The sequence below is a fragment of the Canis lupus genome, chromosome 14, assembly GCF_011100685.1.
Source record: "Canis lupus familiaris isolate Mischka breed German Shepherd chromosome 14, alternate assembly UU_Cfam_GSD_1.0, whole genome shotgun sequence".
In the NCBI taxonomy this organism is placed as follows: Eukaryota; Metazoa; Chordata; class Mammalia; order Carnivora; family Canidae; genus Canis; species Canis lupus.
Genome location: NC_049235.1, coordinates 36,612,305 through 36,638,952, shown reverse-complemented (window position 1 = coordinate 36,638,952; position 26,648 = coordinate 36,612,305). Strand labels below are relative to the sequence as shown.

The 26,648-nt window shown below is 44.2% G+C and overlaps 2 long non-coding RNA genes and 1 other non-coding gene across 3 annotated transcripts; 1 reads left to right on the top strand and 2 right to left on the bottom strand.

Annotated features, from left to right (window-relative positions):
* Positions 1-155: 155 nt before the first annotated feature.
* LOC100688793 lies at positions 156-3,606 on the bottom strand. Its single transcript, XR_005369201.1, has 3 exons — positions 3,470-3,606; positions 1,326-1,359; positions 156-743 (listed from the first exon to the last, which is right to left on the bottom strand). It is a non-coding gene; the product is annotated as an uncharacterized LOC100688793 (long non-coding RNA).
* On the top strand, positions 884-24,828 carry LOC111098797. The gene is made up of 3 exons (XR_005369202.1): positions 884-1,383; positions 8,494-8,725; positions 24,771-24,828. It is a non-coding gene; the product is annotated as an uncharacterized LOC111098797 (long non-coding RNA).
* Positions 1,196-1,267, bottom strand: LOC119867751. The gene has a single exon (XR_005369838.1). It is a non-coding gene; the product is annotated as a small nucleolar RNA SNORD93 (small nucleolar RNA).
* Positions 24,829-26,648: the final 1,820 nt, after the last annotated feature.

Below are 26,648 nucleotides of genomic sequence, written 5' to 3'. Positions count from 1 at the left end.
AGGTATTTATTACATGCACAAGTCATTTAGGTGACTTATATCCCCAAAATGATTTTGATGTTTTTGCCATTTTAACATCTCAGGAAATCATTCAAGTGCTGATCCAAAACTGTCTTGCCAGAGATTTCATTGGAAAGGTTATTAAAATACCAGGAAAGTTTTAAAAGTCACAATTTATTGAAGTGTAATTTACATGTGGCAAAACTCACCCCCAAATTTGACAAATGCCATCACTACCATAGACAAGATATGGAACATTTCCTCAAAGCTCCCTCATGCCCCTTTGTAACCAACCCCTTGCTAATCTTTGAGAATCCATTGATCTGTCCCCTGTCAAAAGGATCACATTTAATCATTAAAATGATCTATTATGGAAAAATCTGTAAGCATATAAAACCAAATTTTTAAAAGGATACTTTGAAACATATCTTCAGGACAAATCAAAAGAATAAGATTTCAGTTGTAGAATAGCTTGTCTGGTTCCTATGCCAAGCTTCAGGCTGGGGCTGGTTGGTTGGTAGAAAGACTACATTAAATAATAAACTATATTCTACAAAATTATCTATGGGAGCAGGTAGGGATAGGTTTTTAGAGATAATTGTCATCACAAAATTCACCCCTGCTACTACCACAAGAGGGACAAGGAAAGCAAAAGCTTCTATGTATCAATTACATGTTCAAATACACTTTTTCTACTTGAAAAGCTTCTTTCAAGCACCCCAATTGTCTTTCAAGCACCAGCCCTGTAAAAGAAGTAACACAGCAGGGGGTTAGATCAGCAAGTACCGAATAAGATGTGCTGTTAAGAAAATAAACAAGTTTCTAGACCATGTTTATAAAAGCGATGCAAGTTAAGTAAACAGAATTCCCTAACATACTATGTATTGTCAACTCAGGGCTCACAGCTCAGATTTAGCAACATTCTGACATAAAGGTGAATGTTTAACCAAATCCTATCTTACCAAAGCTAACAGTTCACCTCAGCCTTCTGGAAGACTCCAATGCAAAATGGCCACCATTGGAAAAGATCCTTCGAAAGATTAAGTGTCAATTACTTAAAAATCCATTTAAAAAAATAACCTTTTCTTGGCATAATTAAGTATTACCTGTTTTCTAGAGGCTTTCCTCCTTCCTATTTAAAACATACTTCCTAAAGGGAGGAGGGACGTGACCAAGTAATCAATTCCTATCACATTGGCCTCAGGTAAATCCTTCAACGCCATCAGAGAAGCATATCCAATCAGATTAGATTTCTCATCCTCGGCCAAGAATTCCATTCAGCTCTTTAATAATTCAAGGCAAAATTCCCTCCATTTGGTCCATACCTGAACTTCATCAGCATCTTGAACTGGACTGAGCCTGAGGAAGGTGAGAAGAACAACGGTAAGAATTATGTCGCTTTTTATGGTTTGGGTTTTTGTTTGTTTTGTAGAGTGTCTTTTTTTTTTTTTTTTTTGTAGTGTCTTTTATTGTAATTATCTAGTAGCTACCCCCGATGAATAAAAAGCTCCCTGTGAATAGAGTTCCTGTAAAAAGGCTACTTCTCCAAAACGTCCTCACTCGGGAAATCTCCTTGGTAACTTTCAGCCGGGAGTAAAATGAGCAGTGAATTAAGCTCCTATCCTCTGGGATTCCATAGAATATAATGTCCCCAGCCAGGATCTTTCCAACTTGATCTCTTTGTTACGTTAGCATGGAATAGTAGCATTTTTTTTTTTTTTTGGAATAGTAGCAATTTTAGAAAAAAAGTGACTACTATTGGCAACAGTTTGTACCTAGGAAACACTGTCACAAACTCTAAACAGATTTAAAAACCAAAGGAAGCCTGGAACTTGTTTACCCAGAGCAGAGCTAGCAAGTTGAGAACAGTCCCCGCTCCTGTTCAGTTTCCACAATCCTTAAATAGACTCTGGCTCAAGCTGCGGCTTCCTTGTCATGCTGTCTGGCTCTCTCCGCCCATGTTTCGGTCTCAGAGGGAAATGTTGAAACAGTTGGGCCCCAGAGGGATCCCCCACACATAAAGCAGTTGTAAAACAGCCTGACCGTCGTGCTTCCCGGTGTCATAGTGGGAGTCACCAGATTGAGGGACTCCAAGCAGGGAAAATTGGCCCTGGGCTTTGGGCTCAAACACACGGCTGCTAAAGGGGTGCCTACAGCACAGCTTGCAACGCTACTTTTTTTTCCTTTTTTTTTTTTTTTTTAAGATTTTATTTATTTGTTTGTTTGTTTATTTATGGGAGAGAGAGAGAGAGAGAGAGAGAGGCAGAGGGAGAAGCAGGATCCTGGGTCTCCAGGATCACACCCCGGGGTGAAGGCGGCGCCAAACCGCTGGGCCATCGGGGCTGCCCTTTTTTCCTCTTTAAAAGCATGATAAAATGGATGTCCCACTCAGTGTCCTAATCAGTAAAATTAGGTATTTTCTAGCAAGTGAAAAGGTCTCCAATAACGGTAGGCCAAACCTATAAAGCCCCCCAGCCTCACATCTCAAGAGGAGATCACCACGTGATGCCTAGGAGATACCGACGACGAGTCCTTCATTCCACTCTCAGTGTAGATCTTTGCAAGTTTTACTAAATTCGGAGAATAACCCTTTCTGCGGCAAGGTGTGCCAGCGTCTCCGCGGACACAGATCAGAACCCCAATGGTTCAGATTTCTTTCCCCAGGACACAAACCAAGACGAGCCTCACGCCCTGAAAATGCTGGAAGCGAGGGTCCTGAGCTGCACAAGGCACCTCCGGAAAAGGTGGGGGATGGGGGTGGGTGCTGCAGGCTCCCTCCCGAGGGCTCCCAGCAGCCTGCGGCTCCCGCCGAGACTCACCCCGGAACTTTTAAAAAAGCCCAAGTAGGGGATCCCTGGGTGGCTCAGCCCTTTAGCGCCGCCTTCAGCCCAGGGCGTGATCCTGGGGACCCGGGATCCAGTCCCGCGTCGGGCTCCCTGCATGGAGCCTGCTCCTCCCTCTGCCTGGGTCTCTGCCTCTCTCTCTCTATATATATCTCTATCATGAATAAATAAACAAATAAATCTTTAAAAGGCGTTGGTGTGGGCGGCGGTGCCCGCGGGGTGCCCGCCAGGTGCCCGGGGAACGCCCCGCCTGCTGCCGGCTCCGCACCGAACCTTCCAGCGCTGCGACCCACCACCTCGCTCTGTCCACACCCGCCGGGTCGGGGTCGCCTCGGCAGGTGGGAGCCCGGCTCCGCGCCCCCCTCCGCTCCCCCTTTTCGTTGAAGTAGGAGGTTGAAGCTCCCTGGGGCCCGCGGGCCTCGGGCGTCGGGGCCACCTGCAGGGGCGGGGCGGGGCGGCTGCTTCCCGGGGTCCGGGGCTCCCCGGCTCCTCTGCGGGGCTCCTCTGCGGGGCTCGGGGGCCCCGAGCTGAGGCTGGGGCGCGCGCCGGGGCTCCCCCGGTGGGTGCCCCCCGAGACCCCGGCCACGTGGCCCGTCCCGGCGTCGAGCCGCTCGGGAGACACTTACCGGGTCGCGCGCCGGGGCGGAAGAGCGAGCGCGCGGGAGGGACCAAGGTTAAAAGAGGCCCGGGCGGCCCGGCGGCCGGGGGCGACCTCCCGCGAGGTCCCCGAGCGCCCCTCCCGGCCGGGACCCGCCCCGGGGGCTCTCGCTCGCCCCCTGGCGGCAGCCCGCGGCCCCGCGCCGCCCGACGCCTCTGCGAGCGGCGTCCGGTGCCCTCCCTGGCGGCGGCTTAGCTGAGGCTCCGGGCGCCCCACACCGCGGGGGTCTGTCCCCACCCCGCCCCCGCCCCCGCCCCCGCCCCGCGGCGCCGCCCCCGCCCCGCCCCCCGCGGCCCCGCCTTCCCGCTGCGCGGTCCGCAGGCGCCCGAGCACCGCCGCCCCGCCCTGAAGCCCCCAGCCCCGGGTGACACCTGCAGCCTTAGTCGGCTTTGGGATGTTGAGATGCGGGGCTTCCTGGAAACTGGGGCCTCGAAACTGGGACACTTGAGATTAGCTTGGTTGGAGGGACTGACTACTTCATTTTATTATTTTTTAAGATTTTATTTATTTACTCATGAGAGACACAGAGAGAGGCAGAGACACAGGCAGAGGGAGAAGCAGGCGCCCTGCGAGGAGAGCCTGATGTGGGACTCGATCCTGGGACTTGATCCCGGGACTCTGGGATCATGCCCTGAGGCGAAGGCAGATGCTCAACCACTGAGCCGCCCAGGCGTCCCTACTTTATATTTTTATTTAAGATTTTATTTATTTATTTATTCATGAGACACACACACACACAGAGGCAGAGACACAGGCAGAGGGAGAAGCAGGCTCCACGCAGGGAGCCCGACGTGGGACTCGATCCAGGGACTCCAGGATCACACCCCGGCTGCAGGTGGCACCAAACCGCTGCGCCCCCGGGGCTGCCCCCCTCTGTTTTATTTTTTAAAAATTTTTTATTTACTTATCTGAAAGGGGGAGGGAGAGAGAAAGCATGGGGGAAGGGGAGGAGCAAAGGGAGAAGCAGACTCCTCGCTGCGCTGGGGGATCAATCTGAGGACCCTGAGATTTAAGACCTGAGCCTAAGGCAGAGGTTTAACTGACTGAGACAGCCAGGTGGCCCTGGAGGGACTGCTTAGTGTGACAAGTGTTTTCTGAGTGCTGACTGTGCCAGGCAATGAGTGGAGCCAGGGGTGTAAAGTGGAGTGAGAAACTGCGCCTGCCCTGAAGGAACATAAACAGACTTTTACCTGCTGACAAAAGCCCACACACTGAGCCAGGGGCACAGCAGGAACCACTGAGCCAAGCCTGCTAAGGGGTCTGGGAAGGCTCCTTGGAGGAGGGGTACAGAGAGTGAGTCCAGCAATGCCAGCAGGAAGGGGGCGGCGCATCATACATAGGAGAGGTAAAAATCAGAGGCCAAGAGATTTAAGGAATCCTAGAGTAGAAGGGACTGTATAGATGAGCCAGAATTTTCTCTGGTGGAGTAAAGCCAGCCTTAGGGTGTTCTCCAAAAGCAGAGTTGTCGTGAAGTTGAAATACGAGCTCCATTAGGATTTTGTTTTCTTCTCTACCGGGTCCCTAGGACATAGCATTGTGGAGGCCGAGAAAAATCAAGGCCATTCCACCTCAGGTTTAGCATTAGCACAAGTACAGCGATCTTAGGCCCCTGTGAGTAAGAGCTGAACTTTACGGGGAAAACTGCAGAATGTCCTCAATGTCCTCGGCAGAGAATCCCATATCAGAAAGACAGCAGAGCCCACCCCCGTGGTAGAAAGTCCCATATTAGAATGAGAACAGAGCTCAATGCCCTTGAAAGCCCCATATCAGAATGTAAACAGAACTTGAGAAATTCCTCCGCCCCTTCTGAGAATCCCCTAGACCAGCCTATAAAAACCCCAGCTGTAACCCACTTCGGGGTCCAAGTCCCTGCTCCGCCGTGTCGGGTGTATTTGGACCCAAGCTCGAGCTTGCTAATAAACCCTCGTGCTCTTGCATCGGTGTCGGCTCCTTGGTGGTTTCTCGGATTCGCAATCTTGGGCACAACAAGCATACTGCCTGGAATGTGTTTGGCTAAGGGGGAAATGACTCCAGGAAAAGATACCATTTATCCCCAAAAGTAATTGAGTATTCACGGTGGCAGTGATGGGATCTTACCCCAGGCTGTAACTTTCCTGGGTCACCTTGACTGTGAATTTATTTATCCCTGCATTCCCAGTACATGGCCTGGGGGCTTGGTGCCCTATAAGGACTTGATAAAACCTGCTGGATTTCCTTCCTTGGCATGTATTTGGCCTGCTTTTTACACATACTTGATAGAGAAGGCATCCTGGGCCTCCGGAGGTGTGGGGCATTTCTCTGGCTAGTTTTGCTGCTGCTAGAGGGAAACCTTATCACCCACCCATCCTTTATCTGGATAATGCCTCAAGCCTCTGCCCCACTGCTTCATTCCCTTTCAGAAAAGGAAATTCGATAAAATCCAATGGTAACGTTAATTTTGAGAGCATGCAAACCAGGGAAGGCATGTTGGCTTTCATTTTCCACCTGCCACCTCCTCTCAATAGAAAAGGCTGATTCTTCTCATCAGGGAGGGGGAACAGGGGGTAAGAAGTGACCACTTGGAAGCCACTGAGGGTTTTCTTGGTTCAGTATACAGTCCACTGGGTACATTGTAAGTGTCATTACCTTTACCTCTGTGCTTTTCTGATAGTCCTAACAAAATGAAATGTAGCATTTCTTGTTAACCGTATGATAGCATGATCCTGCATTTTACTCAAAATTTTTGGCACCTAAGTACATCATAGTGGGTAACATCTAGTGGTTTATCTTCCTCAAAGAAAAGCAAATCCATTGAAGGCTATAAACTGAGAGTTTGTGTTCTTTTTCTTCCCTCACTGCCCAGGATCTGTGTAAGGCAATTGTGACTCAAGGTCTGGATTGGGATGGGAGTAGAACAGACTAAACTCCGAAGACACAATCTTATCTGCAATAAAGCGAACACTTCAATTTCCATTCTGTGTTTTATATCTGTGTTGGTTCTGGATGTGGAAGGGGAAGAAAGTACATTTTTCACCTTCCTCAAGCCCTACAGTTACCTGATCCCTATACCCAGGAGATCCTGAGACTCACTTGTTTTCAATGAACTGACATCAGACACAGATCTAGGGCATTTGCTTTCACAAATTAATTGGCCCGTTCATTTACTTTTGTCTCTGTGTTGAGGGCACATTTCTTTGTTTTGTTGTAGTGGAGAGTGAGAAAATAAAGGAACGGCAGATATTATTTATGATTTACATGATCACTCCAGCCGGGTAACAGTTTAATTGGTCATTGGGCCATTTGCCACACGCAGGTCTCTCTGCCCAGCAGCCTGCCTTTTCCAAGCAGCTGGAGGCTTGTTTTCAAGCCAAGAGAGAATGCCTGCCCACACTGAAGTCTGTTGGTTTCATCTGCCTAAATAAACTTGTGTGGCTGATTTTGGCAATCTGAAGGTGTACTTGGAAGTGTTCTGGAAGCACTGGGATGTGGATGTGCTTGTTTCTGATCCCCACGTGGGTACAAAACAGACTATTTAAAAAAAAAATCCTCTTTCAGGTTTGTTATTTACAAACTTGAGCATTGTTCACAATATTTCTAGGAAGTATACGAATAAGGGTATAACATAGAATTTCATTTGGTTACATATCAATATATCCAATGTATTACCTTTATTTTTTTATCTTTTTATTATTATTTTTGTATTACCTTTATTGATAAGAATGATCTGGTTTGTTGTAAAACAAAGAAAACAAAAACATTCTTTAACTCTACATACTCCTACAACTAACCCCTCAGTTCTTTGTTTCTCTTTATAGCAAAACTTCTCAAAAGTGTTGTCTATATTTGTCTTTAATTCCACTCCTCCATTCGTTGCTCGATCTACTTAATGCTGGTCAGCCTGTGAGATGGTCCCCAATGACCTGCTCTCCGTGCCTTGTAGAGTCCTCTCCCCTTCGGTGTGGGCTGGACCTAGTGAATTTCTTCCAATGAATAGAGTACAGCATAAGTTAGGGGTTGGCATGGGGGAAGATGCTCCACATCATATGTCATTAGGGAATTGCAAATTAAAACAATGAGATGTCATTATATATCCACTGGATAGCTAAATTCCAGACAGGGACAATACTGAATATTGTTGAGAATGTAGAACGTGAGGAATTCTCATTTACTACTGGTGGGAATGCAAAACAGCACAGCCATTTTGGAAGACAGTTTGGCAGTTCCTTATACAACTAACATAAATATAAACAAAACATGGTAAGAACCACATAATGCAATCATGATCCTCGGTATTTACTCAAAGGAGTTGAAAGCTATAGCCACAAAAACCCCCTGCACACTGATGTTTATCATAACTTTGTTCATAATGCCAAAGCCTGGAAGTAACAGATGCCTTTCAATAGGTGAATGGCTAAATAAATTGTGGTACAGCTAGACAGAGGAATATTATTCTGCACTAAAAAAAATTAGCTATCAAGCCATGATAAGACATGGAAGAAACTGAAATGCATGCTATTAAGTGAAAGAAGCCAATCTGAAAAGCCTACTTAGTGTATAATCCCTTTTGGAAAAGGCAAAATTATGGAAGCAGTGGAAAGATCAATGGTTGCCAGAGGTTTGGGTGAGAGAGGATGAATAGGTGGAGGACCAGGGATTCTTAGGGCAGTGAAACTATTCTGTGTGGTATAAGGGCAGATACATTTTATTACATATTTGTCAGAGTCCATAAAATCTGCAACACAGAGTGAACCCTAATGTAAACTATGGACTGAGGTGAATGATGATGCATCAGTGTTGGTTCATCACTGGAACAAATGTTCCACACCGGTGAGGAATATTGGTAGTGTCCTGAGGATATGGGAAGTCTCTCTGCTTTCTGCTCAATTTTCCTGTGAATGTACAGTTGCTCTGGAAAATAAAGTCTTTTTAAAAACTGGTGGGATGTCCCTTCAGAGATTATAAGACACTGAAGCTGCCATCGTGGGCTGCTGTTTCTTGCCTTTTCTCTCTTAGATTCCTTGCTCTAGGGGAAGCAGGCTGCCATGTTGTGAGCTGCTTTATGGAGAGACCCACTTGGCAAGGAATAGACATCTTAAGCTATTAGCCAACAAGGATCTGAGGCCTGCCAACAGCCACATGAGCAAGTTTGAAAGTGAAGCCTCCCACATCATACCTCAGGAAGACTCCAGCTCTATCCAACATCTTGATGGCAACCCTATGGGAGACCAGGAGCCAGAGGCATCCAGTAAGCTACACCCAAATTCTGCCCACTGATGCTGTGAGATAATACATGCGTATTGCTTTACACTGCTAATGTTTGTGCTACTTTCTTATGCAGCACTAGATAACTAATACACCAATCCATCACTCTATGGATACAACTTTTTCCAAGGGCCACAGTGCTTTTAGTCTTGACCTTAGTTGCTTTGTCAGTTGCAAGAGTGAGCACCCTCTTCTTGAAATACTTCTCATTCGGCTTCCAGGTCACCACACTTTGTTTTTGTTTGTTTGTTTTCCCCAGCCTCATAGCTGCTTCTTCGCAGGCTCTGTGACTGGATCCTTTTAATTTGTCCACCTTTACTCTGGAGAATTCTCCAGGGCTCAGTCCTCAGATCTCAACTCTCCTGATCTACTCCTATCTAGGCAATGACTTCATCTAGATGTACAGATTTATTTGTTTGTTTGCTTGAAGGAGAGAGTGAGTGGGAAAAGGGGGGCAAAGGAGAGGGAGAGAGAGAATCTTAAGCAGGCTCCATGGTCAGCGCAGAGTCCCATGCAGGGCTCAATCTCACTACTCTGTAAATGCAGAGACTTGTTCTTACCAATGCCCGGCACCATGTGTGGCACATCTCAGACCCTCACTAAATGGTTGTTAAATGCTCAAGATTGGACTGGGGCAAAGCGCCCCATGGAATCAAGATGGGAGGGGGGGCAAAACGCCACCCTCCCATGCTAACATAGCTCCAAATTCCTCAGACAACTGCCAGTGCTCAAAAAAGGAAAATACTATCAAAAAGTGAGCTCTAGTCACAATGACCCCCTAACTTATAGAGAGCCTCACCTGCATAACTCTGAGAATCAATCAGGGATTGTACATGGCTATATATACTAAATAAATATACCAGGGCTCAACTGAATGGCAATCTTATTTTCCTCACATAACAATTCAGAACCATTGCAAAGGGACCCAGTTTCTTTCGATCTTTCTGTTTAGCCATCCTTAGGATATAGCTCCAGCCCTCTGAATGACTCCTTGTGGTTACAAGATGGCTCCTGCACATCTAGCATTTCATTCATATTCCAGGCAAGATGACTGGAAGGGCCTGAGGGTAAAGGCAAATGCCAACAGAAGTAGCTCTTTTATTTTTTATTTATTTATTTTTTTTTTAGAAGTAGCTCTTTTAAAAAGCACTTTCCCAGGGATGCCTGGGTGGCTCAGAGGTTGAGCGGCTGTCTTCAGTTCAGGGTGTGATCCCAGGGTCCGGGATCCAGTCCCACGCCAGGCTCCCTGCAAGGAGCCCAGTTCTCCCTCTGTCTATCTCTCTGCCCCCCTCTCTCTCTCTCTGTCTCTCATGAATAAATAAATAAAATAAATGAAAATAAAGAAAATTTATAAAATAAATTTAAAAAAATAAAAAGCACTCCCAGAAGCCTTGTTTGGTGACTTCCACTTATATCTCATTGGCTGGAAATGTGTCGCATGCCCTCCTCCAGCTGCAAATGATAATAGGAAATGCATTAAAAAGAAAAAAGAAGGGCAGCCCGGGTGGCGCAGTGGTTTAGCGTCGTCTGCAGCCCAGGGCATGATCCTGGAGACCCTGGATCGAGTCCCACATCGGGCTCCCTGCATGGAGCCTGCTTCTCCCTCTGCTTGTGTCTCTGCCTCTCCCTCTCTCTCTCTCTCTCTCTCTCTCTGCATCTCTTTGAGTGAATAAATAAAAATCTTTAAAAATAAAAAAAAAATAAAAAAAAATAGAAAAGAAAGTTGGGTATATTACCACCCTGAGCAAAAGTGGGGTGCTTTTGTAGAAACGAAGTGACAGAAAAATGGAAATCATGTAGGTATTCAACAGTCTGAGCCTCTTCCTTTTGCACAAGAAAAGCAATTTCCCCAATTTTCAGTCCTAAAAGAACATGTATAGCCTCAACACCATGTTCCATGTTTCTGCTTTAATCTGAATGGAGTTTTAGGTAGTGAGGACAGCATGCACAGAACTCCCGAGTGGTCGGTGAGGAACAGCCACAGAACATGAGCATGTGGGACAGAGAATGATTGCAGATGAGTTTTGTTTAGTTGTATATTTATGTGATTTTTCAAATCAACACTGCCAAGCTTACATTTCAAGAGGGTAGGGATGGTGACTGTATATAAATGTCTATATAAAACCCGGGCTGCCTGAACCTCGTGCAGGCTAATAAATGCCTTTCATAGAAATGTTGATAAATATGTGAAGCTGCTTGATTGCATTGTCCATTTTGATGAACATGTATTTATGACCCACATTTGGAAGTCCAGAAATAGCTGCCTGGCTCCTCCAAATTTGTGCTGGGTAATTGAATGCAGCAATACTACAAATGGCTTCTCCTAAATCATGCTTTAAGCTTTAAAAAAAATTATAGTGAAACAATGAATGATCCTTTTGTTCTCTCCAGAGAGACACGCAATATGGGTGTCTCATTCCTAACCCTTGATGTGACTAACCATCTATGCAACCCTAACTGCTCCACCTCAAAGGCAAGTGACAGGATCTGTCCACCTTCTCTTGTGACCGCCCTGTGTCCTTTCTTCTCGCCTCACCAAATGTAGCCCTTTTGGTGGGGGCAGTGGCATCACAAATGTATCTGTGTTCTGCTAGATGGGGCATGAGGTGCCTGAGGGGCTTCATGTTTAGAGAGTCAAGTACATTTATTCAGATTCAATAATTTAAACAGGGCTTTGAGGTAAACCTTCAGTCTATTTTTGTAAAGGGCTCAGCCTTTCAGGTTTCGGCTCCCCTTCCCTTCTCCATGGCATCTGGTGGGGGGGGGGGGTCCCTGGGAGGTGCTCAGTGCACCAGAGGGGAGACAGGCTGACCCTAACAATCTGTCCCCCGGCTTATCTTTGTTGCAGTGGAGGCTGTCCGCGGACAGTGACCCTGAGATGTGACTCTTCCAGTCCTGGCTCTTCTCTGGGGTTTGCAGCTGAAACCTGGGGCCCCATCACTCATGTCACACACTTGCTCTTAGGCCTTAGGAACCTTCCCTGGATGATTTCCTGGTCACCTGCCCTGGCCACCCTGACCACCCTCACACCTGCCCCATTGCTTTCTTTGTAGCATTTACTTGTGTAGCTACCTACCTGTCTCTTGACTGCCTTTCTCTACTAAAACTTTAAGTCCCTTTCCAGATTATTTACTTCAGGGTCTCCCAAGCCTTGGGAATGTGGACAGTTAGATCCTTCTCTAGTCCTTTCTGTGTCTCTATCCCCATCTCCATGCCCAGACCCATATACGTACCATTCTTCATCAATGAAGAACATGGACTTTAAAATTTTTGGAGTATATTGTGTTTTTCTCTTTTTGTTTCCTGACACATTCATTTATTCATTCATCCAACAAATGGTAATTAAGTGCCTCTCCATTGCATAAGGATCTGGAGATAAAACAATAAAAAAGACAGAGAAAGCTTCGGTCTTCTTGGACTTTACATTCTAGTAGGAAAAGCAGTCAGTTAAATAACAGCAAATACTTCAAAAAAATATTACCACCCTTTCATACTCCCTCTGGTAAGATCGATGTCACCCTCAAGATTATTTAGCCCTGTTTAGGACTCTCCTATGGTCTAGGAAGGTGAGAACTAGGTTTAAGAGGTTAATGAGTTTTTTTTTTTTTTTAATTTCCAAACTACTCTTCCCTGGGGTTTCCTGGTTGACTGGGCAGCCAGGGGTCAGAGGAAGTCTCACACCTTGATACTCAGGAGTCCTACTCTTTCTGTTGCAGGAATTTTCTGCCTTTGGTGCCCACCATCCTTGGTCACACTGCTTCAAAGAATGAAGAGGTAGACCAGACAGAGAGTGGTGGGCAGCAAAGCAAAGTTTATTGAGCTCCCAAAGAGAGAGGGGACCCGAGAGGGTTGCTGGTGGAATTTCTCAGTTTAGGGGTTTTTATGAGCTCCTTTGAGGAACTATCTTAAGCAACCAGGGTGGCTGAGTCATGCCAATCAGGGCTTTGATCACGTATCTGTCTGCCTAGTAGGTTAATGTCTACGTGCTGATGGTCTTTTTTGCTGACATCTGGGGTCTTATGTCTTAACTGCCCCTTGTCAGTGATAGACACAAATGCCTTGTGGTTAACTGTCTTATTTTAGGATGTTTTGCAGAATTCATTTCTGCAAAGGCTGCAAAACATAATTCTAGCGCGGACCTGTCTAAGCTGCAAAACAGGATGTTAATGTTCTTTTATCTGAGCTGTTCTGACTCCGTATTTTTTTTCCTGTGGACCCTGGCCCTGATTACCTAACTGTCCAACTAACTGCTAACATTTCCTCACAGGGAGTGAGCACTGTTCTCTCCTACTGGGAGGAGAGTGGGGGCAGGGTGCTTAGAGTGTCCTCTGTGTGCATCTCTGCATGTGTGTCAGGGATGGAAGGCAGGTGACAATGCGCAGCTCTCACTGATTATCAGCAGTCATTTTCCCACCCATGCCTTCTTTCCTCCTCCGGTTCTCCTAATGGTTTGTGGACTTCTGCGTCTGGCTAAACAGAGACTCGGTCCTGGCAGAGCAAGCTCTCCTCAGGGCTCTGTGGCACTGACCACTGTGCCCTCTGAACATCCTAGCTGTTGCTTGACTAGCTGGAGGCTCTTGTTCCAAATATGCCCCAGGTCACCCCATTAGTGGCAAGAGTTGCTGCTTATGGAAATGAGCTTCCTTTTTGATAATAGGCTCAGAACCCAAAGCATTCACTTTGAATTTGAACCAAATTTGAATCGTGATGAATCCTTTAATCACTTCTTTATCTGCTGTCTGCTGGCTTTCCTGTCTCTGCCTCCTCAGGGCATGACACATCCCTCTGCAGGACTTTGCTCCAGATGACTTGGATGTCATCTTTAAAGTAGGAGTTCGTAGGGGCATGTGGGTGGCACAGGCTGTTCAGAGTCAGATTCTTGGTTTCAGCTCAGGTCATGACTTCAGAGTTGTGAGATTGAGCCCTACTGGGGGCTCCACGTGCAAGCTCTACATTCAGTGTGTGGTGTCTGCTTAAGACTCTCTTTCCTCTGCCTCCCCCTCCCCCCACCAAATAAATAAATATTTTTAAAAAGGAAGTAGGAGTTCATGATTAGCCCACAAGGTATAGAAGTCAGCCCCACATGTAGCGGGGGTGCGGGGGGGGGGAGGGTTGACCACTGTCTGATCCCACCCAAGTGTAGAGTTAGGGCTCCATCTGTTTGGGTATTTTCTGGTTCTGTTCAGGGGTGTCCCAGGGCACCAGGGACGCGTTCCCATGTGAAAGTTTGGAATGGTTCAGCAACTACTGAGATGTAAGAGGATTTTCTTCTGCTGGGAAAACCGCAGGGGTCCTGTAAGCCCCTGTGGACAGAAGGTTCTCACCCCACAGCAAAGAAAAGAATGATTAAATTGACTTTTCCATCCATGTGCTCCCAAGGGCATAGGCTGATCTTTAGATGTCAGCATGGTGTTTAGGTTCATGTGGCCAGAGATAGAGAGAGCACCCCTTCTCCTTGCCAGAGTTTTATATTATTCATTAATTGGTTCTTTTTAAAAGGCAGTAAGAGAGGGATTCTCTCTGGGAGAAAGATACATAACATTTTCTGCAGCTAAAAAAATGGTTATTTTGTTTTCTGAGAGATATGCATACTTGCTACTGTGAAATATTTCCATTAGAAATTAGAGTCATGGTTATTCAATAAGATGTTAGATGTTAACCACACCGATTCTTTGCCCTCTGCTGAGGTTACTTTGGTTTCAAAAGTCTGAATGATGGAGAATCCCTGCTCTCCATCAGACCCCTGTCTTAGAAGAGGCAAACAGAGGGTCCTCTGTGGAGAAGATCTGTGGATGTGACCTGGCCACTGTTTCCAAAAGGTTGAGGTGACCCAATCCTGTCTTTTTTATTTTTTAAGATTTTTTTTAAGGTTTATTTATTCATGAGAGACACACAGAGAGAGGCAGAGACATAGGCAGAGGGAGAAACAGGCTCCCTAAGGGGAGCCTGATGTGGGACTCGATCCCAGGATCCCAGGATCATGCCCTGAGCCAAAGGTGGTCAACCACTGAGCCACCCAGGCATCCCCCAACTTTGTCTTTTAAAACCAAAGTTACTGTGCAGTGACATCTAATTTCAACTTTTCTTTCTTCATTTGGGGGTTCTGAAAGGGGAAGTTCTGTCTTCCAGCAGAAACATTACCTTGTATTAAGCTTGCAAAATTCCTCAGAAGAGAGCAAAATGTGTAAGTGATATTGTAGAAGTTTTAACATTTTTGTTTCTTTTATCATTTTTGTTAGGAAAAGAAAATCGTAGGAACTCTGTATCCCCTGATGTGTACTATATGCGTTAGGCAAGTAAGTAAAATCAGGGAACTGGAACAGAGAGAAACGGGGGGGGGGGGGGGGGGAAAGGAGGTCCTACTTTAGATAGGATGGTCCACTATGAGAGGCTGATATTCGTGAGGAGATCTGAAGGTGGGGAGGGACTGAGCCATGGGAAAGCAGGCAGAGGGAGTGTAAATGCAAAGGCCCAGAGGTGATAAAATGGGAACATGGTGATCTCCTGATCTGACTCCTCGAACCTGGGGCCTTAGAGCAGGCCCTCTTCTCTCCACATCAGGGTTCCAGGCCCCCATATCTCACTTCCTTTCCTACTCCTATGCCCGCCTCCCCCCAAGTGTCCTGGAAGCAGGGGCCTCTTCCTCCTTTTCTCGCTCCCAGACTCCATTGCTTTGGTGTTAGCTCTGTACCTTGCACCCCACCCCCCCACTACCCACCCCTGAAAATTTAATTTATAAGGCCACTTATGGAAATATATTTTAGGGATGAAATAGTTTCCATGTCTTTTCACTTCAGCCATAGCAATCCTGCTTCTCTTTGAGGCAGTGTGAATACCTCCACCTCACTATCTATAGTCACATTACAAGGCAAAGGGGTGGGGGAGTGGGACATGGGGAATAACAGCATATTGCCTTGGCTTTTCCTGCCCCCCAACACTGGAGATGTGGTTTGCACACCCTTAATTTGACAAATCTGCCTTCCAGAATCATGACCTGTGACTCACCCATTTCCAAAAGCAATGGCTTTGTTCTTAGTCCTCATGTTACATTGATTGTTCTGCAGAATCTGACACTATGGAAGCATTATGTTAATGCTTCCAGAAATTGACTACCTTCCAACTAACTCATTTTTTAAAAAAAGATTTTATTTATTTATTCATGAGAGACACAGAGGGAGAGGGAGAGAAACAGAGGGAGAGACATAGGCAGAAGCAGGCTCCATGCAGGAAATGTGATGTGGACTTGATCCTGGGACTCTGGGATCATACCCTGAGCCAAAGGCAGATGCTTAACCGCTGAGCCACCCAGGCGTCCCACTAACTCATTATTTCAAAGTGCATACACTGAGTGGAGAGGTGCCACTGCAGAAGCTGCTTATGAGGAGAAGCACACCCACATCCTGTTCCAGGAGGAGCTACAGTCCAGTAAGAGTGGCAGCTGAGGGGTGGAGGGTGCTAAGGGAGTATGCAGGAGGGGTTCCTCACCTGACCTGGGGCTGGAGTCCGGAAGGTTTCCCTGGACCTCTGAGTGTGAGTGTGCTCTGACTCTAATTTCGCACAGCCCTGGTTCTCCTCCTGCCTGACTTTTCTGCACCACCTGCCTGCCTCTGCCATCTTATCCTCATCTCTTGATTGGACATTTTATCTGACTGCTTTTCTGGTCACATAATCTCTCCATATTATCTCCCTCACAGCTTTATCTTTTCTTTTGCTTCTCCCATAGATAAATCCCACACCTCTGTCTTCAGTCTCTTTGGCTCCAAAGTCAGCTCTTGACTCACCTGCTCTTTCCAGCTTTTTACTTTTGGACTTCTGGAATATCCTTCCTTTTGACCTAGTTTAGCCTCATTTTTGAATCAACCTTGACTAAAGTTCCCCTCCTACATTCAAAGTGATGTTGGGAGAGACAGTCTACCATAGGCAATGTGCAACCCTGCATGTTCTGAATATGCCAAGAATGCAAGAGACTGATGGTACTTTACCCAAGCCATTACTCAGGGCTATGTTTATGGCAAGCAGCCTTGAGGGAGGCGGTAATGCCTCCTCCTAGGCAAAAACCGGGCTTACTTCTGCTCCTATAAAAACAGTGAATTGGGCAGCCCGGGTGGCTCAGCGGCTTAGTGCCTCCCTTCAGCCCAGGGCCTGATCCTGGGAGTTGGGCTCCCTGCATGGAGCCTGCTTCTCCCTCTGCCTGTGTCTCTGCCTCAGTCTGTGTGTGTGTGTGTGTGTGTCTCTCTCTTATGAATAAATAAAGGGATCCCTGGGTGGCACAGCGGTTTGGCGCCTGCCTTTGGCCCAGGGCATGATCCCGGAGACCCGGGATCGAATCCCATGTCGGGCTCCCGGTGCATGGAGCCTGCTTCTCCCTCTGCCTGTGTCTCTGCCTCCCTCTCTCTCTCTCTGTAACTATCATTAAAAATAAATAAATAAATAAATATAATAAAATAAATAAATAAATAAAATCTTAAATAAACAAACAACAGTGAATTCTCCAGCTCAGTGTTCCTCTCCCATAACACAATGCTCTACATGTGCAGGCAACCTGGATGGATCTGTTGTGTCATCATTATGGAGGCATAGGGAACCCCTGAAAACCAATACAAAACTCTGGCTATTTTTTTTTTCCATGTATAATAAATAGAACTTTGGTCTCTGACCCAAGGGTCTCATAACTTTTGCCAGCATCCATGGGAGACTAACATGCAAACTTGTAAGTAGGGTAAAATTGCAGACCCTGCACAGTTCTTAGCAAGTGTCCTCACTAAGACAGTAACTCCAGTGTACCGTTTGGTATTGCTAGGCAACCAGATTGCTTCTTTTGTTCTGAATGGCTTTTGAGCGCTGGTTTTTCTCCATTATACCCTTTCCCACCATTGTTGGCTTGCTGCAGTTCTCCTCTGGGCTTGAGATGAGTATTTAAAAAAAAGAAGAAAAAGAAAAATAACGTGGGTTATAGGATGCAGCTCTTTTTAACACTGAAACTGAGATTGAATTTGCCATGAGAGAGCTCCTACTTCTGATTATAGACAGAGGATTATGATATAGGCTATCAGTAATAGTCATATTTACTAAACCTTTTGTTTGCATGGTGGATTCAACTTAAGTAAGGTTCCATCTATCATCTCATCTCACCCTCAAGATAATTGGGAGGTAACTAGGGCAGGTAATCCCAACGTCCAGATAAGAGAGCCAGGATTGGAGGATTAAGGGACCTGCTCAAGGTCAAATAACTAGTAAGCATCAGGACTAGGATGAGAGCTGGGTGCTCGTCTGGCTGGGCATTTCCTATGGAATCTTTATCATGGTTACATAGTTTGATACATCGATCACTTTTAACTGTGGAGTCAAAGACTGTATACACTCGGATGCTATTAATTTTTAGTAATTTTAAGGAAATCTGGATATTTTGCCTCCCTGGGGCAAGTAAAATAAATTATTAAAAGTACTATTATGCATTTATAAAAAGGGAAGGTATTTCTGTACTGACATGGAATGATCACTAAGAAATGTTCTTTTTTTAAAAAAAAGATTTATTTATTTATCAGCATGATCAGACTATTGCATTTAGCAATCAATAGCATGCTTGCAAAAAAAAAAAAAATCTACCTTAAAACCCTTTGTTGGAATGCTTTCCACTTTCCACAGAGCAGAAACTAAAATAACCCGTTATACAATTAGTCACAAATCCAGTCCTCAAGTTTTTTGCCCATATACATGACTATTATCTGAAATAAGTCTTCTGTGTGGCATCGAGGCTCTGCCACCACTGTGCTTGGCTAAGGTCACAAATCTGTTGTAACATGTAGCTTCCCTGTCACTTCTCAGGCCCTCCTCTCTTGCTAAGTTTTGCTTCCCTGGCAGTAATGAGAACCACCTGCCACTGCCATTGCTACTGCTGCTGCTGCTGCTGCTGGAACTGCTGTAGCTGCCTTGGTTTCGTGGTTTGGCAAAGTATTAGCTTTTACCACCATAGGGGCAGAGCTTCTGCCTCCAGAATTCCCTCCTTTCATGGGTCCAAAATTTGAAGTTTGATTGTTGTAATTGCTAAAATCAGTATAGCTTCCAGCAGCTCCAAAGTTGCTTCCATCATTACCAAATCCGTGATAATCTTCCCCCACTGCCACTGTATCCACCACCACCTTGACTGCCACCAAAGCTACCTTGCCCACTATAGTGTCCTCCACCACCAAAGTTGGCCTTCCCACCAAAACCACCTCCACAGCCACCACCAAAATTTCCACAGCCACTCGACCTTTTTGGATGGGTGAAGTACTAGACATCCCTTGCTCAGATAGGGTTTTCCTTACTTCACAGTTGTGACCATTCACAGTATGGTGTTTTTTGTTTTTGTTTTGAAAGGGAGAGAGCATGCACATGAGTGGGGAGGGGGAGAGGCAGAAGGAAAGGGAGAGAGAATCTTAAGCAGGCTCTATGCTCATGGCAGAGGCCCACAGGGGGCTTAACCTCATGACCCTGAAATCCTGACCTGAGCCAAAACCAAGTCAGACACTCAACTGAATGAGCCATTCAGGTATTTTTGAATGACGTTCTTGTCTACAGTCTTGGTCATCAAATGTTACAAAAGCAAAACCTCTCTTTTTGCCTCTGTCTGGGTCAGTCATGATCTCAATCACTTCCATTTTCCCATACTGTTCAAAATAATTTCTTAGATGATGTCCTTCAGTGTCTTCTTTCATGCCACCAACAAAAATCTCTGTCACAGTTAAGTGGGCACCAGGTCTTTGAGAATCTTTTCTTAAAACACCCCTCTTTGGTTCCACAACTCTTTCTTCCACATTGTGTGGCCTTGCATTCATGGCTGCATTCACTTCCTCCATGGTGGCATACGTGACAAACCCAAAGGCTCTGGAGTGCTTGGTTGGATTTCTCATTACCACAGAGCATTCCTCAGTGCTCATAATGGCACTTAGACTCTCATTGGTTGTTTGAAAGCTCAAACCTCCGATGAAGATCTTCTGCAGCTGTTCAAGCTCTTTGGGAGACTCTGATTTAGGCATGATGGTGGTGGGAGGGGAGCTGATGCTTACTTGGCGGCGTCCACAGACAGAAAGGAGTAGTCTAATGAATGTATCTCACGAATATTCTTAATACTTATTATTCTGACATATTTTAAGACTACAAAAAGTTTCAAAAATTGAACAGAGAATTCCTGTGTGCCAGAAACCCTCTTCACCCAGCTTCCCCAATGATAGCATTATACATAACCATAAATGACAGCTTTATAACATAACTGTAAATTGACATTGGGGCAATTCTATTCATTCATATAAATACTTAATTTGGGTTTCTAAGAAACAGTTTTAAATGTCTGAGATAGTGAATGTATAGTATGTATCCTATTTATTTTAAAAGAGGATGGGAAGATGTAGATGTAGTTCTTTGTTTCCAAGATGTAAAAGAGGGGAAGGATGTATATGTATTTATCTGTTTCCAAATACTTAGAATATGTCTTAAAGGATATATGTGAAATGAGATACATTGAGTTGCCTCCAGGAGAAACTGGGTAGCAAGATGTCAAAGAGGTGGAGAGTATTTGAATTCTGTGTTCTTTGGTATGAATTCATCTATTTTTAAAAAGGAAATGAGAAATCTTTTTGTGTATTCATACAAAATAATCTCTAAGTTACATTTTTAAATGAAAAACACAAGGTAAATAAGTGTATATGCATCCCATCTACAAAAAAGGTGAGGGGAGGAGCTCTGTGTCTTTGCCTCCATATAACAGATTTCTCTGGAAGGATGTGTACAAAATTGGTAACATTGATTTGCCTCCAGGGATTAAAATGGGCAGACAGAAGTGAGAGGAAGACCTTTTGTACCTTGAAATTTGTACCTTTTAAATTTAGACTATGTGATTTTATTTCCTTTGCAACAGAATAGAGGAAATTAAAAAAAAATAAACCCTAAAAATAAATTGGTTTTACCTTATAATTTTTCCCCCTCTAAAATACTTAGTGGCTTTTCAGTTACTCTCTGGCTAACATCCAAATTTTTTAACTTGACATTTAGGTTCTTTTTATAACTTGGTCTCATTATTTCCTGCCTGGAGCTTTCTGTTTTACCTACTGTGTTTCATTTTCTCTCCTCATAATCATACACTTTTCTGGTATTTCTTTATTCTTCTCTTCCTGCTCCCCAGCCATCAGAAATCAGCTCAGGCTCACTTCTGAATCACATCGTGCCCCCACAGTCCAGCCCTCTGGGATTTCTCTGTCTTCCAAATTCCTATAACAATGTCTTGTCTGTTCTATACATTTTGCTCTTAACCCATACTCTCTCGCCTTCTCTAGGGTATGTGTACTCTGTCCCCAAATAGGATTACCAACTCCTTGTGGACAGTGGCTAAGTATGTGAGTTTTCTGAAATTCCCTTTTCCTGGCAGAGTGTTACACTAGGTTGATGGACCAGTTGATGCTTAAAAAATTTTTTTAATTCTGGATTTTTAAAAGATTTATTTATTTATTTTAGGGAGAGAGTGTGCGTGTGCCTATGCATGTGCATGCGGCGGGGTGGGCAGAGGGAGAGGGAGAGAGAGAATCTCAAGTAGACTCCCTGCTGAGCGGGAAGCCGGCTGGGCTGTGGGGCTCCATCTCACAACCCTGAGATCATGACCTGAACTGAAATCAAGAGTTGGTCACTTAATCAACTGAGCCACCCAGATGCCCCAAATATTGATATATTTTTAAATACAACATTTCTGGAAAACAAGATACATGATAAAAAATTGTTTTTCTTTTTGGCTCATGTATTTGGCTGTGATGTGGAAAACAGGCCCTAGTTCCCTGGTAACCATGGTGAATTAATTAGCTTTTCTGATATGTTATCAACTACTTCTTGGGGTTCTCATTTTGAGTAAATGACAGAGCTGGGTTCAAATCCTGGCAGGTTGGGGGATCCCTGGGTTCAAATCCTGGCAGATTGGGGGATCCCTGGGTGGCTCAGCGGTTTAGCGCCTGTCTTTGGCCCAGGGCGCGATCCTGGAGTCCCAGGATCGAGTTCCACGTCGGGCTCCCGGCATGGAGCCTGCTTCTCCCTCCTCCTGTGTCTCTGCCTCTCTCTCTCTCTGTGTCTATCATAAATAAATAAATAAATAAATAAATAAATAAATAAATAATAAATAATAAATAAATAAATAAATCTTAAAAAAAAAATCCTGGCAGGTTGGATCTCAGAGCTGTGTAACTTCTAACCTACATTCTTTACTTCATAGCAACAGATGTTTGTTAGCTTCCCCCCGTTGCAAAACACTGTATGAAGATTTAATGGAGATGAGTGTAAAAGATCTTCCTCCAGGAGCTTATATTCTATTGCCTGTTGCATCAGTCTGGCCCTTGCCCATTTTATGGCTGCCTGTGTAGTAGGGGCAGCCAGTTCTCAGGAGGCTCCTCATAGGTATCCTTAGAACTAGAGAAAAAACTTCTGGAAAAGATCAATTTTTGAATCTGAAGCCAGTAAGAATGAGGAAGCAAACAGCAAATAAACAGTAACAACTTAGTTTTTAATTAAATGTTCACTAGACTCTATGTTGCAGCCCTATTGTCTCTCACATTATCTTTACCTTAACTGATTAAGGTGGGTGCTATTGTCACCCTCTTTTGCAGAGGAGATAAGAGACACGACGGTGATCACACAGCCCAGTGACAGAGCCACGATTCAAGTGCAGAGCTGTTGTGCCTGGGTCTGTATGTGTAGTCCTGACTTAATGTCATTATTTTTCCAAAGATTAGCCATGTGGACAAGTAACTTGTTAATTTATTTGTCTGACTAGATCATAAAATCTTTAAGTGGAAAGCTGTACCTTATTTTCTTGTTTCTCCACACACAATTATCCACATTTGTCTGTACTCAATATGCCAGAAAAATACATGGAAAAATGCATAGAAAACAATTACGGCTTATAACTGTGATGTGAATAAGACTAGGATATTCAGATTTGAAATTCAGCAAGCCAACCATGTACCCGGCAATGTGAGGTGGTACAAAGAGCATGTGTTTTGGGAGACTAGAAAAGAGGCCTCTGAAGTGCCTGGCACAGGGAGGTACCCAATACATGGTACCTCATTAATACATTTTTTTAAAAGATTTATTTATTTATTTATGATAGACATAGAGAGAGAGAGAGAGAGAGAGAGAGAGAGAGAGGCAGAGACAAAGGAGGAGGGAGAAGCAGGCTCCATGCCAGGACCCTGACGTGTGACCTGATCCCGGGACTCCAGGATCGCGCCCTGGGCCAAAGGCAGGTGCCAAACCGCTGAGCCACCCAGGGATCCCCTCATTAATACATTGATACTATCCAATTTAATTTTTCTCACACACAACCTGTTAGGTAGTGTTGTAGTCCACTCAGGCTGCCATAACAACACCACAGACTGGGTGGTTTAAACAACAAAAATTTATTTTCTCACAGTTCTGGAGGCTCAACATCCCAGATCAAGGTATCATCAGCAGGCAGGGCTTCTCTTCCTGACTTACCAAAAGCCTCCTTCTCCCTGTGTCCTCACAGGGCCTTTCCTTGATGCTTGCATGTGGAGAGAGAGCTCTTGGATCTTTTCTCTTAGAAGGACATCAGCCCTATCAGACAAGGACCCCATACTTACGACCTCATTTAACTTTAATTACCTCCTTAGAGGCCTTATCTCCAAACCCCTTCACTAGGGTTGAGGCTTCAACATCTGAATTTTGGAGGGATATGGTTCAGTCCATAGTGGTAGTTACTCTTACCATTTTACCAATGTGGAAATGGATAGTCAAAGGAATGGTCCAGTTTTTCCAGGAACCCTGGCTGTGCTGTCAGATATTTTTTGACGACCCGTATTTCCATATGTTTCTCCTTCCTTGGAACCAAAAAAAAAGCTCAACCATCTAATACTTTCTAGAGGTTTTTTTTGTTTGTTTTGCCCCAAAGAAAAGAGTCAGCAGCATCTTTTCTTTGGATAGTGCTGGTGAAAACCTGACAGTTTCCCCCTCTTATTTTCTGACCTTTATGCCTTCACCTCTCTTCTGTTATTTTATAATTAGCTGAGGCCACAAGGGTTATAATGTGATTGATTCGTTCCACTTTCCTCTACATCACAGAACAGGAACCATGACATAGCCAGGCTTTGAAACAAAGCTGGGAATAGAAGGTTGTTGAGCATACGACAAACTCTAGGTGGCATTATCTTTTTCCCTCTCCCCAGAAATCATGTTATTCTTACTCTGAGGGCTGTGATATCATTATAATCCAATATTCTTTACAGTTTCTGCCTACCCATGCCTTCCACTCCCCATGTCATCTATTCTCTCTGTTTTACCAGCTTCAGTCAAATTGTTATTTCTTTCTGTCTTGAGTTCAAATCTTACTTAGAGGATCTGATCTGGTTCAGCTAGTCAGCACCCCTTTAGGTTATTCATCATCCCTTTAGGTTTTGGTCTAATCATATGTGTTCCTCCAGTACAATGGAAAGACTTCTTTCATCTGTCACAGCTTGAGGAAAATATTCTTTGCAAATATGCAGTGGCTTTTCTTCTAGTATTGTGTTTATGCCTCTTCTATAAAGCAATCTAGTGTTGTGGCTAACATTCGACCTCCAGATTAAGAGCATCTGGGTTTAGACTCTACTTCTGCTTACTGGCTATCTGAAATTGGGGAAAGTTTTAAAAGATTTTATTTATTTAACAGAGAGAGACAGTGAGCACAAACAGGGGGACCAGCAGGGAGAGGGAGAAGCAGGCTCCCCACTGATCAAGGAGCCCTAGGTGGGTCTCAATCCCAGGACTCTGGGGCCATGACCTCAGCTGAAGGCAGATGCTTAACCAACCAAGCCACCCAGGCACTCCTAAACTTGGGAAGATTTACTTCCCTCTGCCTCAATTTCCTCGTTTATAAAATGAGAATGAAAATACAGACCCTGCTTCACAAAGCTGTGAGGATTCAATGAGTTAAAGCATGTGTGCATTTAGCGCAGTGTATGCATATAGTAAGTTCCTAGTAAGTATTAATTATCTTTTTTTTTTTTTTAATGCAGGCACACACCCAGCATGGAGCCCAACGTGGGGCTTGAACTCATGACCCTGAGATTGAAACCTGAGCTGAGATCAAGATTCAGATGCTTAACCAACTGAGCCACCCAGGTGCCCAATTTATCATTTCTAATTGATTGTCTAAGTATTCATGCTCACTAGGAAGGAGAATGCCAGTTCTTTTGCTAAAGATATCCTTAATTGTAAATTTACAAATAAGCATTTAGGTACACGCTCTGTGGTTTGGTTTTTATTATTTATTTATTTATTTATTTATTTATTTATTTATTTATTTATTCGAGAGAGAGAGAGAGAGAGAGGCAGAGACACAGGCAGAGGGAGAAGCAGGCTGCATACAGGAAGCCTGATGTGGGACTCAATCCTGGGACTCTGGGATCACACCCTGAGCCAAAGGTAGACACTCAAACGCTGAGCCACCCAGGCATCCCAAGCTCTGTGGTTGATTAAGCAGCATGATTAAGGCTGTTAGTTCCTGATGAAATTCATACACCAATTCTACGAGTGTTTATAAATACAGTCATTGGGGATATAAGATTAACGAGATAGAGTTTCTGCCTGTAATCTACTTGGGGAGATAGGCATTTAAATAATAAATCAACTCAAAAGTGGCAGCACAGAGAAAACAGAGTGCTCAACTTGCCCTAGACAGGAGCAGGAGCAAGTCAAAGGAGATTACATCTTGGAGGAGATACTTAACTGGCTCTTACAAAAGAAGAGGGTGTGGGAAAACATGTCTGGCAGGGGTAACAGCGGAGATGAGAAATAATATGAGGCTTTCAAAGACTATGTAGGTTGTGCAATGGATCTTTAATCTTTTATCCTAAAGGCAATCGGGGGGTCCTTGGAGGGTTTTATTTTGTTTTAAAATCCACCTCTATCGTTTTTTCTTTTGATAAGAGTTGTATGCACACATTATGAAAAACAACACATACAGAGATATATACATGGAAACTGAAGATTTCCAATAATTCCTTCCCCTGTCCCCTGAAACGATAATTACTACTACAAAGAGTTTGAAGTATATTTCTCTATTTTTCTCTCTATGCACATAGTAACAAATATATGACGATTATTATCATAGGAGAGAAATCTCTTGTGTGTGTTTTTAAATACATCCTTTTAATGATTTAGTACTGAAATAGGATATTGAATTTGGAGGGAAAACTAGAGAGGCCAAAGCTGCAGATAAGGAGTCAGTCTTTACTTCAATAGATAAAATTGAAATTTCTGGACCTGTAAACTCATCAAGGTCAGCTAGGTTCCATCCTCTCTATGAAGTTTTTTCTGATCCTCTCAGTTCACAATGCTAGCTCTCCCTTCCTAAAATTCATCTGCCTTCCCATCATATGTTGTGTATCATTTTATTATAAAACTTAGCACATTCACTTTGCATTGCAATCATCTATTTACTCCGGTCTTTTCCACCCAAACATTAAATTCTTAAGGGCAATGCCTGCCTTTCTTTTTCTTTCTTTTTCTTTCTTTCTTTCTTCTTTCTTTCTTTCTTTCTTTCTTTCTTTCTTTCTTTCTTTCTTTCTTTCTTTCTTTCTTTCTTTCTTTCTTTCTTTCCTTTCTTTCTTTCCTTTCTTTCTTTCTTTCTTTCTTTCTTTCTTTCTTTCTTTCTTTCTGCTTTCTTTTTTTCTTTTAAGGGCAATGCCTTTAAACAAAAATCTTCTATCTCTAGTTCCTAGCATACAGTAAGGCTCAATGAATGTTTGATGAAGGCAAATGACTTTGGTTTTGTTTAGCCTAACTGAAAGAAATGTATCCTTACTATGTATCAGGCATTTGGATAAAAAGATGACAGTTTCCTTATCTGTAAGATGGGGACTAATATATATATAATATATATATATATATAT